This window comes from Mustela nigripes, chromosome 6 (assembly GCF_022355385.1).
Source record: "Mustela nigripes isolate SB6536 chromosome 6, MUSNIG.SB6536, whole genome shotgun sequence".
Classification (NCBI taxonomy): domain Eukaryota; kingdom Metazoa; phylum Chordata; class Mammalia; order Carnivora; family Mustelidae; genus Mustela; species Mustela nigripes.
In genome coordinates this window covers 94726237-94743205 of record NC_081562.1, presented here as the reverse complement: position 1 = coordinate 94743205, position 16969 = coordinate 94726237, and the positions used below count along the sequence as shown (strand labels likewise).

Genomic DNA, 16969 nt, shown 5'->3' with positions numbered 1-16969 from the left:
TGGAGTCAGGGAGGGATATTATAATTCAATGCACAAATTATATTCTCTTGTCATCTCTAAAGAAGAGACCCACACTAAACAAGCATTAGACACAATAAAACTCTGATAAAAAAGACAGTGTTCAACTCAACTGCCTCACATTTTGAAACATGTAGGACCTCAATCACGTATTTTGAAATTGTTTTACTACGAAAGAAACACATTTTTAATCATTTACACTGGAATTCATTATAGCACCATCTTCTAGGTACTACAGTTGAATGTACTTGGCATTTGATGCTATGGCTAAGAGTTAAATTGCATATAGTGAAAGTCTCCCTAAATAAATCCCTTTGAAACAGGTTTCAGATGGACTCTTACGCTGAATTCAAATCATGATGAAGTTCCAGGACTTACATGGAAAATACATACAATTATTAAGACTTTGGTTTTTTAGTGTATGTGCTGCGAAGCGAGCACATCAATGTACCTATTTAATAAAACACAATCAAATACTCAGAAAAAAAAGTAAAACAATATTCAAATCCCAGTTATGTAGACATAGTCCTAATTTCATAGTGTTATCCATGTCTACCTCAATTCTTGGTGCTAACCTCAGTCAAAACATACACAGTTCACAGACTTGACATTTTTTTGGAGGAAGGGTGTGTACTGTGGTCTAAATGTTTGTGGCCCCTCAGATTCTGATGTTGACATCATACTGTCCGGTGTGATGATATTAGCAGATGGGGCCTGTGCAGAGGGCTTAGGTCATGAGGGTGGAGCCCTCATGAATGGAATTTGCGCTCTTGTAAAGGAGACCCCAAAGAGCTCCTGCATCCCTCCCACCATGTGAGGATACAACTAGACTTCTGCAACCTGGAGGAAGAAGGCCACACTGGCACCCTGATCTCAGACTTGCAGTCTCCAGAACTGTGAGAAATAAATTTCTGTTGTTTATAAGCTACCCAGTCTGTGGTATTTGTTATAGCAGCCCGAACATACTAAGAAAATGTGGAAAAGAGGCAAAATAAACTTTTGTCAACATTGTACTTGTCCTTTTAATCCACCTTTCGTTTTTTTGAGGAAGACTTCCACGTGTGATTTTGATATTTAAAAAAATTTTTTTAATTAGCACAACCCAAAAGGATAGAATCCTAAATATTTCTCTTTTATCTTCCCTATATTTTCCTTTTCTAGAAAATGTGTGTTCAGGGAGAGAAGATTCTACTCTACCTGGGAAGACTACATCGACTAGGACAAACGTGGATTTTGAAAACAGAGCTTTGTTACCTAACCCACCTGCTTCATTTCCATCCTAAATTAGTGAGAATGATGTCCACATTGCAGGGCTATTGAGGCTGTCAGATGATGACTTCCAGGATTATGTGAGTTAATACGCCTTCTCTCTGGCACACAACCAGCACCAAGTATGCTATTTGCCTTCTCCGTCTTCTTTTCTAATTCCGAAATCTGAGTGAGTAAATCTTTTTGAAAATCCTTAGAGAATAACTTAAAGATTACACTTCTAAATTTAGATTTTATAGACCCCAACTCAATATCTGAAAAGCTAGTGAAATATGAGGCCTGATCAAATGTGAAATGATTTAAACAGCTTATAGACTAAAAAAGTTGGATGGAACATTCACTCATATGAAAGTTATAGACCAAATTGTACATAATAATTTTTATCATAAACAGTGACATATCCCAATGAACAATAATTAGGTTTCTAAATAAATAAATTTTATTTTTGAGGCACCTGGGTGGTTCAGTCAGTTAAGCATCTACCTTTGGAACAGGTCATCATCCCAAGGTTCTAAGATCTAGCCCCACATTGGGCACCAGGCTCCCTACTCAGTGGGAAGTCTGTTTCTCCCTCTCCCTCTGCCACTGCCGTCTACATCCCCAGCTTGTTCTCTCTCTTTCTCTCTCTCTCTCTCGTTCACTTTCAAATAAATAAATAAAAGTCTCATAATAAAGGGGCGCCTGGTGGCTCAGATGATTAAGCATCTGCCTTGGACTCTCAGGTCATGACCCCAGGGTTATGGGATCCAGCCCCACATTGGGCTCCCTGCTCATCGGGGAGCCTACTTCTTCCTCTCCTGTTCCCCCTCTTGTGCTCCTGGTCTCTTTCTCTGTCAAATAAATAAATAAAATCATTTTTAAAATCTTAAAAAAACATTTAAAAATTAATTTAAAAAGGACTTTATTTTTAATTGGTGATATGTCTACAGAAGTGTCTCTTCCCCTTTTTATTGAACATTTGAAAACAAATTTTATTGAGATAAGAGTAACAAGGCTATGTTATTGATAAAAATAAAATAAAGTAACAATAAAAATTCGCATGTCTCCTCCATGAAGCAGCTTTTTTCTTAAATCCACAGCATTTATTACTTAGAAAATTAATGATAAAAAAGGAAACAATTTTTAGTGAACTTCACAACTGGTATCTGTGAATCCTGTAGCAGGCCATTACTGTGTGTAATTAATGTTCTTTCCAAGGCACAAGTGGCCAGATTACTCTCCACAGAGATGTTAATGTGGCCCGTGAGGGATGGATTTACATTTTCATATACTCCCAGCAGCTTCTTCTGATTACTCACCTTTTCCTATCTATTTATTATTTTGTCATATCCATTAGTGATATGCAAATATTTCTGCAGTATCTGCTGTTTTCTAAGTTCTAAGTTCTAAGTTTCTAAGGAGGGGGAAAAAAAAAGACACCTGGTATTAAGTTGCACTAATTCTTTGTTTTCCCTTTCAAAGAGGCCATTGCTTTAGGAAAATGCACTGAAGCACTTTATTGCTACACTAAAGACACTGTAGAATAAGCAAGTGGGGCCTAGATGAATATTAGGAAGGAATACTACAGAAAAAAGAAGGAAAAAAAGAAGACATTATCACGAACCAAACATTAAGAAGGAAAAGAGAGAAAGAAACAAAGGAAACAGAGAGAATAAAGAAAGTTCTGGGTCAATAAAACAGTATTTTCAATAAAAACTTGCGAATGTATTTGTAGTGAAAGCAGACTCAATTATGACCCAAGGCTTTTAACAGAATTCAGTCACAGCATAGAACAAAGTGGCTAATTCACTTTTTTTTAATTTATTGAAGTCCATTCTTATCTATGTCCCAGCTCCAAAAGTTTCCTTTTAAAAAAGTCAATTTCTTGATGATAATGAATAATGGTGATCTATTTACTAGTATCACAGTTTTAAGCCACTAAGTATCTGTTCTATCTGATCCTCAGTATTCTCTTTTGCAGAATGGGAACAACATCATCTACCTCACGGGGCTACTGTAACTTTTTAATGAGATAAGTACAAAATGCTCTTGACATAGTGCTGGCGCTTAGTTGTGTTCTCAATATCTAGTATTTTTTTTTTTAACTATAACTAGTGACTAGTAAAAATAATTGACACATGTCTAGCATGCATGTGCTTTTTGAAGACTGAGATAAGTTTTGAGAAAAAATTTCTCTGTCTTCTACAGGAAATAATCAATTTTATCAGGTGAGTAATACTCTGGATCAGGGATTTTCCACATAGACTTTGCTTTAGTATCACAAACTACTGAGTAAAACAAAATCTTATCTTTAAATAATTCACCAGTTGGGGGTACTTCAGTGACTCAGTCAGTTAAGTACCTGACTCCTGGTTTCACATCAGGTCATGATCTAGGAGTCCTAGGACAGAGCTTTGCATTGGGCTCCCTGCTCAGGAGGAGTCTGCTTGTCCCCTCTCTCTCGTCCTCTGTTCCTTCCTCTCTACTCCTTTCCCTCTGCTCCTCCCCCACTCTGCCTCTGTTTCTCAAATAAATGGATAATCTAAATAAATAAATAAATATCCACTGATTGGTTCAAATGTCTCATCAAGTTTAAGAATCATTGTTCTAGGGGCACCTGGGTGGCTGAGTGGGTTAAGCCTCTGCCTTGGGCTCAGGTCATGATCTCAGGGTCCTGGGATCAAGCTCCACATCAGGCTCTCTACTTAGCAGGGAGCCTGCTTCCCCCAATCTCTCTCTGCCTGCCTCTGCCTACTTGTGATCTCTCGTCAAATAAATAAATAAATTTTTTTTAAAAAGAATCATTGTTCTAGATGAATACTTAGAAAATGTATGCTCACAGACAAATGATTGTATTATATGAATTATATACATTTTAAAAAATGTTTTATTTATCCATGTGTTTGCTTTTGCTTTTGAGTTTTGTGGTTAAACTGACAATCTCCTCACTTCACTTAACAACTATCTCCTCGAGGCGCCTGAGTGGCTCAGTAAGTTAAAGCTTCTGCCTTCGGTTCAGATCATGATCTCAGGGTCCTGGGATCGAGACCCACATGAGGCTCCCTGCTCGGCTGGGAGCCTGCTTCCCCTCCACCCCCGACTGCCTCTCTGTCTACTTGTGATCTTTGTCTGTCAAAGAAATAAATAAAATCTTTAAAAAAGACTATCTTCTCAGCTCTAAAACATTTCCGCTTCTTTCATTAAAGTCTTTTTTGATTCTTTCATCACATAGTGAAGTCTCCCACTTCTAAAATCCTAGAGCAGGGATCAACAAATATATTTTCCTTAAAGTGCTAAATATTAAATATTTTAGGATTGATAGGCAAAGTTACAACGACTCAACTCTATCCAGCAGCAGGAAATTCATTGGCCACCGAGAATGTAAAAACAAATAGGTGTAGCTGTATTCCAGGAAAACTTCATTTACAAAAACAGGCAGCAGGCTAGATCCAACCCAAGAGCTACAGTTTGTCAACCTCTGTTGCAGACTATCACTGCTCTCTTCCATTTATTTTGACAATTCTACTCTGGATTGTACCCATAACTGGTACACACATTGAGAATGTCTCTGAAATTACAGTCTCCTCAGGGTGTCAGGAAGGATATCTTACACATATTTTCAGCTCTCTATGTAGAGTACTTCATATAGCAATGCTAATTATTTACTGATTTGAAATGATTTAAGATACAGAAGCAAGATTTAGTTGCCATTAACATCTTACCTGCATTCAAACATCTACTGAGACAGGGAGTCTTGGGGTTTCCTAATGGGCACTCTTATCTTGCTGAGTCCTTAGTTTATCGATAAATAAATACAACCTATCTCACATTGGTAATAATGAGAATCTCACATTGGTAATAATGAGAATTAGAAATACTATATATAAAGAATCAGACACATAGTTTAATTGTATTATTAAACAAAAAAACAAACAGAGAAATGAAACAAGATGGGATCCAGAGGGAGACAAAGCATAAGAGACTCTTAATGTCACAAAACAAACTGAGGGTGGGGGGGGGCGGATATTATGGACATTGCAGAGGGTATGTGCTATGGTGAGTGCTGTTAAGTGTGTAAACCTGGTGATTCACAGGAGCTAATAATACATTATATGTTTTTAAAAAATAAAAAGTATTATTTAAAAAACAAACAAACAGAGGACAGCTCTGAAAATTACTGAGTGGACAAAACCAGTTTAGTCACACAAACAAAGCTTAATTTAACTTATTTAGCAAGACTAAATAAGTTCTTGCTTATGCCTCTGAAAATCATAAGCACGATTTAAGCTGGTTTTTAAGGTTGATTTGAGGTAACCACTCACCAATTTCTTACCTAGACTTTTCTAAACCTGAATGCCTCCAAAAACACAGTGGCCCTAACCAGGTTACAAAAACAACAGGTAAAAAGGTTGAATATGCTAAGTTGATAGAAAAAATATGATACATGTAAACTGTCACCAAATATGTACAGGCTATCAATAAAAATGAGAAGGGATTTATTTTGTGTGCCCTCTGAAAGCTGAGTAAGGACTCTAGGTAGAAGCAAGAACTTTGTCACAATTGGAAATGCCTTAAAAAGAACAGATTGCCTCAGTGTATATACTTAATAAATGGTGGTTTATTAAAGATGCTAAAAAAACAGTACATAAGAATGGAAAGAAAGAGGAAGAAACAGATTTCCTCTAAATTCTTTACAATCCTGTAATTCACCAAAGGGTTAAAACATATGTTAATACAGATAATTATACCTGGCCTCCAGAAATTTGTATTACAAAGAGAAACTAAATACTTATACAAATGCAACTATAATAAAATGTTTAAAACAAATAAGACTGATTACAAATGCAACATTACTAAAATTTTTTAAAAGTTTCTTCTACTTATCTAGAGCCTTCAAAGGAAATTTGAACATAGTATTTAAGCTCAGTTATGAAGGTGAGGTTAAAGCTAGAAATGGAAAAGCGGGAAAGTCAGAGCATTTTAAGATGAAAGCACAACATAGCCAAAGGTATGGTGGCAGGAAATAGAAAGCAGATGAATGAGACAGAGGGGCCAGTTCAGCTGGACTCAAGTATGATGATGGTGGGAGATGAGCCTGGAAAATTTTTCGGAATTACAGGGACTGAAATGCTAGCCCTTAGACCCAGGAATAGGAATCACCAAAGTGGCAGGAACATATCAGAGATGGAGGTGTACTTCAATAAGACTATCTGGTGGCAAATACAGAATTAAGTCGTAGAGTGAGGGACTAGAGGTGAGAAAAGCCGATAAGAGACTGACATGATTCTAGGCAGTACGTCAGAAGTGCCCAAACTCTGTGTCAGGCAACATCAGAAAAGAACAAAGTACAAAAGAAGTATTTTGGTTGTACAATAGTCAGATCTCAGCAACTGAGCTGGATATGCAAGACCGGGAGGAGGGAGGTCTCAAATCTTCTAGACTAGAATGCTAATACCAATAACAGCAATAAGAGCAAAGCAAAGTAGGAAGACGGAGAGTACAGAGGATACTGTTCAAGGTGTCAGCAGCCCAGGGAAGAGGAGCTGTCCAGCAGGCACTTGGAAAGGTCCGTGTGAAGCTTTCGTGAATGCCAGGGCTGAAGATAATGACGTGGAAGTTATTCCTACAGAGGAGAAAGCAGAGGTCACAAGAGGATGAGCTCCGTCAATCAACAGAATATACACAAAAGAAAAACTGAGCAGGAGTTGAAAGAAGGAAAGAAGGAGCTGCAAATAAGTAGTCAGAGAAGTAAGAGGAAAAGGAGTACCTGGAAGCCAAAAGCTTAGGAAGAAACAGGTGCCAATATTGCCAAAGGCTGATGGCAGGTTAAAACAAATTCAAGTTTGGAACTTAGGATAACATGATTATTACATGATTATACTTAATACATCTTACAAGAAAGAACTTATTCCCTCAAATCAAGGTATTTTCACAGGAGATTATCTTTTGAAGAAAAAACAGAAGACACCTGGAGCTACTCTGATCTCAAGGATAATTTCCTTCAACATTCTCAATTTGATCCTATTGGCTAATAATTTTCAACCACATCTAGTACCATTCTTCCAGGAGGTATATTTAAACATCAGGGGAATTTTTGGTAGTTACCATGACGGAGGGGAAGCTATCAGCATATGAAGGACAGGGGTCAAAGCTACTTAATGTCCTGCAATGAAAGAGGCATTCCCACATCAAGAAGAGGTGTCCTGCCAAAATGCCAACAGTAGCAGCTGTTAGGAAACACTGTCACGTGATGCTGTTTATCACTGAACACACCTTTGGCATACTTGAGAAGAACTGATAGAACTTTGGATTCTTACATTTCAGAGAATCAGATTTAAAATAAGGCAAATATCATTAATGCAGTTCACCCCTTAGAAACTGTTCAAGTAAATCCATGCCTTTTACTTTTATCGTGTATTCATATCTAATCTAATTCCAAAAGCAGTTATCTTCAAGTAAATAACTTAGCAGGGCACCTTCTTCTCACAAATTATAATTCATCTGTGTATTAACTCTAATCAGAATCTGTTTAGAGGTATAGACTTCTAATAAGAACACATTTATTGTGTTATTAGGTGAGGAAACAGCCAAAGTTTGACATAAAAGACTTTCTAAATTTACCAATATTTTATGCAGATCTTTATTTTTCTAAACAAATATTTTTCTTGTGTTCACCACATGTACTAAATATTTTTAATTGAAAAAATGCTGCTTTAATGCCAAATACTACCAAAAATTAATTACCAGTTTAGATAATTGAACCACATGTGTCAATTTTTGTAGGGCTATCTAATTGCATAAAACCTTGAACAAAAGTATCTTTATACCAGCATTGCATAGCTGTCACTCAAATTCCCTGTAAGATTTTCATGAACTCATTTGGGATTTAAATGAATATTAATGAAAACATTCATAAGAGGTTTTTGTAGCAGGACAGGAAAGTGTTTTCAAAAATATTGGCATTACTTGTTAACACTGATATTTATGAATATGTTGAAAACATCTCTGGTGTACCCAAGCACCAATTAGTCCAGTGCTAACTGGACTAGTTTTACTACAGTCAAGTTCTGTTTGTTTAACTTATGGTTAATTTTTTCCCAGTGCTCGATTATTACTGTTTATACATAAATGCATATACCCCCTTCTTGTTTACTAATGACCATGTATATGGGATAAAAGTGGCTTTTTTTTCCCCCTCTAGGCAATGGTCCATATTAGGCTATTCTCTCACATTATGCTTGTAAACTACTGGATCTCCCAGGTAGGCAGACTAGGCACCTCAGTTCACCATTTGAGGGGCCAACTGAGAAAACGATGTTTTCTCTTTAAAAAAATCTTTTAAGCTCTGTTTCTCGTTAAGTCTTAGTGTACAGTTGTTTCTCAATACATTTCCTAATCACTTTGATCCAGTTTTGAGAAAGGCTGTGACACACCAAAAATGACCTCTTAAGACAATGAGAGTCCATGTAACGGTTCATGAGGCAATCCAACACTGTTAGGCCATCTAATGGGAAACACGGCATTTAGAAGAGTTCCTAAATATCTGTCAAGAATAAGGCAGTCAACAACCTAACAGTCTCAAGGCCACATAATTAATATGTACACTAGCTGCCATTATACATGTGCTTGGCACAGTGCTAAGAATTTCACAGGTATTATCTCATTTGACCTTTGCTCCCATTATATGAAATTGAATATTATCCTCTTTTTGTACATGAAGAAATGAAGAAACAGTTTTTGAGAAGTTTTCGCACATGAAGAAACCAAGATTTCGAGAGGTTTGGCAATCTGTCCTAGCTGGTAAACGGCAGAGCCAGGATCAAAACCCAGACAGACCAGACAACAGAGGCCCTGCTTTTACCCTCTTCCCTCCTTTGCCCGAGACCCAGGCCTTTAGCTGTGGAATCTGAGCAAGTTAACTCATGGTGCCTAAAATCCTCTTCTACAAATGTAGATATTGATAGACTCACAGAGAGTAGTACCACAGTGCCTAGAACTTGGTAAACATTACAGAAATGTTGCTACAGTCCATACTCTTGGGCTTCTCAAAGTAGGTGGATTGTAGTCTGCCCCAAGTGTAGAATAAATTGCAGCTCAGTCTCTTCTTCCAAAAAAAATGGAACTGGATCATGGGCAGAGATAATTTCCAGGGAAAGAGTGTCCTTCCCTCATAGCAAGAAGAAAAGCCTCCATTTCCTGCCTATATACGGTCACTCAATAGGCAAAAGAATGGGGCTGGATACACCAGTTTCTGAGGTGAGGTGCCTTTCTCAAATTGCCTTTTATCAGTTCTTAAAAACATTTCTTACAACTGCTAAATCCCTTACAAGTTATTTAGGATATATGTCTCTTACACTGAGGAGGAAATTGATTGAAAACTAACGGGATATTGTGATAAGCACCTGGTGTCAGAAGTGTGAAATCACTATGTTGTACACCTGAAACTAATATTATTACATTGTATGTTAAATAACTGGAACGTAAATGAAAACTTAAAAAATTAAAAAAAATAAAAAACACTTATATCTAACAACATCAACAAAGCACTAATAGTATAGGAGGAAGACTAACCTGGATAACCAGATGTGAATTTTTTTGAGAACAGAATTCCACCCTCCTCCATCTTGGTAACCAGAGTGTAGTGTCTGGAATGATTCCGGAGGTTCAAAAACAGCTAGTCTATGTTTTAGGTGTTTTTCACAAATGTTATTCCTCATAATAGCACTTCAGGATAGATACTACCAACCACATTTTAGAGATAAGAAAAACTGAGGAAATTGTTAAATAATTGGTCAACCTTACAGAAGTACAAAACTGACCTTGAAGTCTAACTCTGAAGTTAATTACCTTTTTCCATGTGAATATCTTAAAAAAAAAAAGTTTACTGAATATAAATATAGAAATAAAAGTAAATGCAGGAGACCTCCTTTTATTTCAGATTCGTGATCCAAGAATATGACTCTGGATGGGGTATATTTCTATAGGTCACTCTGCCCTTCTTCCCTTAAGGAGGGCTCAAGGCTGAAAATATAAGCTATGTATTATAAAAGAGTAAATGCATACCCAGAAATAAACTGAACATTTATAGAAGCATTCAAGAACTTGGACATTGAGAAATGGTGTTAAAATTTCACATCACTTACCATTATTAAAACACTCCCTGGGGGGAAAAGGCAGTATGTAATTGCAAACTGCTGATGTGAGTTTTGAGAAAAAAAAAAAAAAGAAAAAAACAGTTTCTGACTTCATGAGTTGTTACACAACACACTGAGTTGCTTAAGGTAATAATCTTTCCCTTTCACTGAATCATTCAGTTGCCCGTTCACTTAGATTGCTTTAAATGTAATGTGTTCAGAAGCAGAAAGTGGAGTTAAGATTGCTTCACCAGGGCTAAATAAGGGTCACCTTGTTCAACCCTCATCTACTCTCTGCAGCCACCACCCAGCTTTGACACTCAGCCACACTTCCCTGAAATGCACACTTAGTACTTGTGGTTCCAAGGACGACAGCACATGCAAGTCAATGCGTCTTTTGAAAGTTTGCAGCCCTCCTGAGCTCTCCACTTGTGCTCAGCCATAAGCACGCAGTGCCAGGAAAGGGCATCTAGCGCCCACTGTTTCCTCCTGACCAGTCTTCTCCCCATCGCCCTCGTGATGCCTCACTATTTTAATTCTGCACTGTGTCTCTTTTGGACCAGGAAAGGGAGGAGGACATGAAATATTAGCTTTCCTACAAACACCAGCCAGCTCTCAGTCAACCCAACCCACTGAGTACTTCTCCAGGAAGGGATGGTAGTCACTTGAAGAGAAACCGCTCGTTTCCCGCGTGTGTGTGTGTGTGTGTGTGTGTGTGTGTGTCTGTGTGTCTGTGTCTGTGTTTTAATATCCCTGGAGTAAACCACGAAATCCCCTCGCCAGACCTACCAGGAAAGTGGCCTTGGTCATGACCACCCTCACCAAGGCAGTATGCAATCCCTTGAGCGGAAGTAAGGGAGAAAAGGGGCTGCAAAGGGCAGCAGCTGGGGAGCAGCCGCTGAAGGGAGGCGGTTCACACGTGAGCCCTGTCTCTAGCCTCCAGCAATACCTGCCCAGGCCTGGCGCCCCCAGCGTGGCGCAGCGGCCCAGGAAACCCGCGTGATACTGGGAGACGCAGGCCCTCCTCGACCCCTGGACCCGGTCCAGTCACGCTCCCTTCTGCCCGAGTGCAGGCCTCTCCCCGACGCATCTTTCCATCCGCCTCCGCCCCACTATACAACCTGGGGACCAAAAAATTAGGAAGACGACACCTCCTATCCGTTGATCCCCTCCTCTCAGCCTCTCGGAGCCCCGATCACGGGCTGCAAGAAAAGACCCTCCCTACACACACTTCCTCCACCACTGGTCCGCAATTGCTCGGCAACGAGACCACCCCGGCCTGTTGGCGGGTTTGGGAAGGGATGCCGGCGACAGGCGCGCTGGCGACACGCCTGTTGGGGACCAGCCCTGGGAGACTCGTGGGCCAAGGAGAGGGGGAGCAGCGCGTGGGCAGAGTCTGCGCAAGAGCCCAGAGGGTTCGCACTTCCTAGCCAAAAGCGCGCGGACGCGCGGGCGCGCGGGCGCTTCCAGCCCGGGACCCCTCGGGCCCACCTCCCCGACGCGCGCGGGTGGGCGCGCGCCCGAGCCCGCGCCGGCTGCGGCCCCCTCAGCTCCAGCGCAGCTGTCCGCGCGTCTCATTGACGCGAGCTCTCCTCCCGCCGCGGCTCAGGGGGTTTTTGTCTATATAAGGGCTCCCTGGCCCGCTCTGCGTCGGCGCGTTTGTCACCGACTAGCCATTATTTTTACACACGCGTGCGGCTCCGCCGGCAGCTGGTTTGGCAGGGGCACGGTCGCCTTCCTCTCGCCGGCGCCGCCGCCTCCCCCCTCCCTCCCGGGGTGTACTTACTTCACCCGGTGTCTGGCACGGGGTGGGCGCTGCAGCAGTCCGTTCCGCCTCCGCCGCCGCAGCCGGTTCGCTTCGCTGTCCCCGGGTGAATGGAATTATTTATTTATTTATGTCCCTAGACTTGTCCTCGCCCGCCGCACCCGGCGGAGGAGGGGGTGGAGGGTGGAGGGGAGGCGCGGCGGCTGAGCGCCCTAGTTGGTGCCCGGGAGCGCGCGCCGCTGGGTGGCGGGAGTGGAGGAGGAGGGCGGGGGCGAGCGCTCTGGGCTGTCCGCGAGCGGGCCGGCCGCGGGTGGGGGCGAACCCCGCCCTGTGACTCCGGGCCGACTGAGCATGCTCCCAGCGACTGTCACCGCTGTAGACACTCTCTGGGGCTCCCGGCCCTTGACTTCAGAGTTTAGTTTGGGCCAAGAAAGAAAATCTAGAGTCAGATAGGAAGACGTTTTGTTCCGGATCGGTCGTGACACATTTTACCCAAGTACGTTGGCGGCGAACCTAGGAGCCAGGTGTGCAGTAGTCGCTCTACTTAGGTATCCTCGGGGAGTTGTGCAATCTCTAGGAGAGGGAAAGTGAAGAGCCTGCACAGTGCAGGGAGATGTGAAGATTCTCATTGTGAGTGTGGCAGGAAAGTTGGGCCGTTTTTCGATTAAGGTCTTTTTTTTGGAGCGAAGGGAGGAATGGCAGGGATGGAGATAGGGCTCACTAACCACAACACGGGAAAAATAAAAATAAAATTTACACCGTGGAACAAGGAGTACAGAAAATAGTGCAAGAAGAACTTGAAAACAGGAAAGAAATGAAGTAAAGTCACTGTAAATAATTTCTTCCATTTTTAGTTTCTCAGATTATTTAATTCTTCAAAGTAGGACTTATTATTTGTCAATGAATAGTGCTAGGGATAATGATAATTCCACAACCATCAGTTTGGTTCGTTCTGCCTTTATTTATTTTATTTTTTTCTTCACTGTCTAGAACATGTGTTTTGGGGAAGTTAGAAAGAGGAAGGGATGGAAGTGAACATTTAGTAACACCAAAGATTGGTTTCCTTAAATGTCTTTAGAGTTGAAATGCTTCTTAGACGAAAAGGAACAGAAGAAGAAATTGAATTTGAGGATTGCGATTGTCGTTTTTCGGTCAATTTAACAGAACTTCACCAGCAATACACACGCCTCTCTGCTCCTGAAAATGGGGAAAAGATACAAAGTTATGTTAATCTTAGATATTAATATAACTTCCTGGAAGCTTTTCTTATTTATTCTAAGGAATAGAATAATAAATAAATTTATAAATAAATAATAAAATAATTTATAAGAAGTCAAGATAACTTAGTTGAAATAACTGAAGCTTTGAAGCTTCAGGGACAGGAATCAAAATGGTAATAATAGTAACAGTAATAATAATAATTATTATAATTGCTTATTTATAAGTGTTTATAACCATCAGGAACTGCCCTAAGCACTTTAATGGGTTATTTCAATTCATAAAATACTATGATTTTTCACATTTTACAAATTTGGAAATAGACAAGCATAGGGGGAGGAAAACTTTTTCCCTTCTTTTCTTCTATGTTCTTTGGTCTAATAAGACATAAGACAGATTAACAGGAGAAACACAAATTCATATGTCTAGAGTCCGTAAAAATATGAGACTCAAAGAAGTGATCAAAGCCGACAAGGTTGGTTTCTACCTCCTTGTAGGCCCTGAATTCTCTATCTCCAGTGATAGGGATGTCTCTCCACCTCCTGGTACTGGGAGGGTAACTTCATATGGGAGATTTACTTCCTGTTTTCACAGGGACAAAGGGTGGTCAGAGTGTCCTTCTTGCACTGGCTATTTCCCAAGTAACTTTAATTCAAAATAATCAATACGCCAAAGTGGCATATTTGGGGATGGCATTTTCTGCCCCCCTTCACAAGTTAAAGTCGTTTAGCTAAATTCACATTGTCTTGCTTCTGCCACAGCCAGTTTGTAGGCTTGTACAAAACTTGCATCTTAGTTTCTGCAGCTACAAAATAGAAATAATATCAACTTGTTATTTCTGTCATAAGATTTAGGTAGATAATACAAGTGAATAAATGTCACCTATTAGTAATTTCAAGAAGTTTGGAAGACAATTTTACAGAGGAAGGATGTTGGAAATGAAGGAACTAAAGCAAAAACTTCCAGAAAGAACTAGTGTGAAGTGACATTTATATAAAATATAATAGGCATCTGATAGTGATAACATGTCTAGCAGTGACTATAAACGTTTCATTTTCCTCACAAAAAATAATGTTAAATTTTGAAAAGAAACACCACCAAGACACACATCTCTAGGTCATGTTCTTCAGTGTTTCCTATTGCCATTTTTCCTGCTCATTCATCCCTCATTTCCTTTCAAAGATGAGAAAGAAGAAAGACCATATATTTTCTGAATTTTTACCCCATTCTACATTTTTCTTCTTTTTGACTTTTTTTCTTCTTTTCTGTTTTTGTTTGTTGTTTATTTTTACAGCCCCACATTCTTGGTTTATCTAACTCATTGTCAAATTTCTAAACATCACTGCCCATAGCATGAATCATAACTGTAGCAAGTTTTGTTTTGTTTTGTTTTAATTCTTGTTTTCCCAACAATTAAAACTCCGGATCTAATTTACCTACTGCCCCAGTGTTAGTATATGGGGATTCATCTTTAAGTTGCCTTATTGCTATGGCTAGGCATGCTATGTAAATATTTGTTTTGATTAGAAAGGAATCTGAAAGGGAATTAGGTGGCAACAAATCTAGTCAGTTTTTCCTATGACATGGTGTTAATATTACTCAGAAGTTGAGAAAAGAATACAATTAAGGGAAAGGACAAACTGTATGATCAGAACCTGAAATGTTTTTGGTAAAATGTTTTGCTTGGATTTCTATTCATAAGGTGAAATAACAGTGGAAGAAACAAAGAATAACAATATATTCAATATCCTAGCAATCCCTTTTCGACAAGTAAGTATACTAGTAAATGCATAAATCGCATATAAACTAGTAAAGCTCAAATGTCTTATACTGTTTATCCACAGCCCTACCCTCAGCTATGAGGTTCTATACCCTCACCTATGAACCCTCAGTTTCTTCATTCCTCGGTCATGCCATATCTTCTCACATTTTGCTGACTTTTTGCATTCCCCATTTTCTCTTTTTCAGGTAAAACTTGTCTGAGCCTTGTTTTTTCTTCAGCTCCAGCAAATGGGTCATCACCTCTCTAGCATTTCAAGGATTCCTTCAATAAGAATCAATTCCATCTTCCTCTGTGTTCTTTTTCATCAAACATGGTGTATGCCTCTATTGGGGGCACACCTTTCTGCTTTACATTATGGCTCTGTTATAATTTTATTTTTCTGTCTCCCCAAACTGTTGGGTTTTTGGAGGACAGAGATGACATTTACACATCTCTGTAGTCTTCCAGTATCTGGCACAAATTCGTGCAGATAGAAGGTAATCAATGTTTGCCAGTTGGAGGAAAGAAATGATAGTGTGACGTGAAGGAACAGATATCTGGTTAGAGGTGGTTGGTGCTCACAATTTCCATGATCTGTATTTCCCAGCTTCTCTTACAGTTATATTGGAGCCAAGTGACTAGTTCTAACTAGCAGAGTATGATTGAAAATGACATATATCATTTCTAGGCAAAAGGAGTTAAGAGACAGTATGCTTCCTTCATTTTTGCTTTTCTCAGTTTCATGTTTGAGATAGAATAGCTATAAAACAGAGTCATTAAAAAATAAAGAAGGACTGCTTGGTTTACACAAGACTGTGTGTAAACAAGAAACCATTACTGTGTTAAGTCACTGATATTTGGGGCATTATTTGTTATGAGAACATGGCTTAGCTTATTCTGACCAATACACGGTATTACCTAAGAAGACTATAAATCATAATGGAATAAAGACCCAATGAAACATTGAGCCTAAGAGAAAGCTTTAATGTGTTCTTAAGTCAAGGCTAAAAAAAAAAATAGACATTTCACAATCCAAAATAGATATTTAATAGTTTTTTCATAGCAAGGCATGTGTGTGTGTGTGTGTGTGTGTGTGTGTAAACTCTACACCATAGATTGGTTTTAACTAAGAGCAAAAGGCCAAATGTCCAAATATTTCCCCTTAGCCTGGATGAAAAGAAATGTACCTGCCATCCAGTGGTAGCATACCATGACAGTTTGTGGTGGGCTAGCAGCTGTCAATATGATGGCTCTGACCTGGTTTCATAGAATGTATAAAATATGAAAGACCTGTGTCCACTGCTTGTACATTTATATCTTGAGTACATCCACATAGTCTACTCTGGAAATATCTTCTAAGGAAGCTTCCCATTGAATTGTGGAGAATGCAAATCTAGCCCCCTTTTACAAAGAATTAAAAAAAAAAAAAAAAAAGAGGGACATCTGGGTGGCTCAGTTGGCTAAGCATCTGCCTTAGGCTCAGGTCATGGTCCCAGGGCCCTGGGATTGAGCCCTGCATCTGGCTCCCTGTTGGGTGGGGACCCTGCTTCTCCCTCTGCCACTCCCCCTGCTTGTGCTCTTTTTCTCTCTCTCAAATAAATAAAATCTTTAAAAAGAGAAAGAGAGAATAATTGTGTTGGACATTGCTGTATGGTATGACTTTCCATAATTAGACAATAGCCCAGAGAGGTCTTTTGTCAAAATAAATGACCTTTGGAGCTCTAAAAATCTCTTGATGGGTTCTGCATTTAAACTCTTATCCATTGGTATTTTTCTAATTTTATGTTTTATTTAATGCTATCTGTAAATTGATCTTAATGGATT

At 39.6% G+C, this 16969-nt stretch overlaps 1 protein-coding gene and 2 long non-coding RNA genes across 3 annotated transcripts in view; 1 reads left to right on the top strand and 2 right to left on the bottom strand.

Moving 5' to 3' along the window:
- Positions 1-2262, top strand: part of LOC132019868 (uncharacterized) — a 31222-nt gene extending 28960 nt beyond the window's left edge. Inside the window, exon 3 of the long non-coding RNA XR_009404864.1 lies at positions 1180-2262. This is a non-coding gene — a long non-coding RNA (uncharacterized LOC132019868). The remainder of the gene's footprint in view (positions 1-1179) is intronic.
- SLC16A7 (solute carrier family 16 member 7) overlaps positions 1-12455 on the bottom strand; it is a 173381-nt gene extending 160926 nt beyond the window's left edge. Inside the window, exon 1 of the mRNA XM_059403589.1 lies at positions 12187-12455. The gene's annotated coding sequence lies outside the window, so the exon portion shown is untranslated. The remainder of the gene's footprint in view (positions 1-12186) is intronic.
- A 651-nt stretch (positions 12456-13106) lies between these two features.
- On the bottom strand, positions 13107-16024 carry LOC132020792 (uncharacterized). The gene is made up of 2 exons (XR_009405088.1): positions 15262-16024; positions 13107-13362 (listed from the first exon to the last, which is right to left on the bottom strand). It is a non-coding gene; the product is annotated as an uncharacterized LOC132020792 (long non-coding RNA).
- Between the last annotated feature and the right edge of the window lie 945 nt (positions 16025-16969).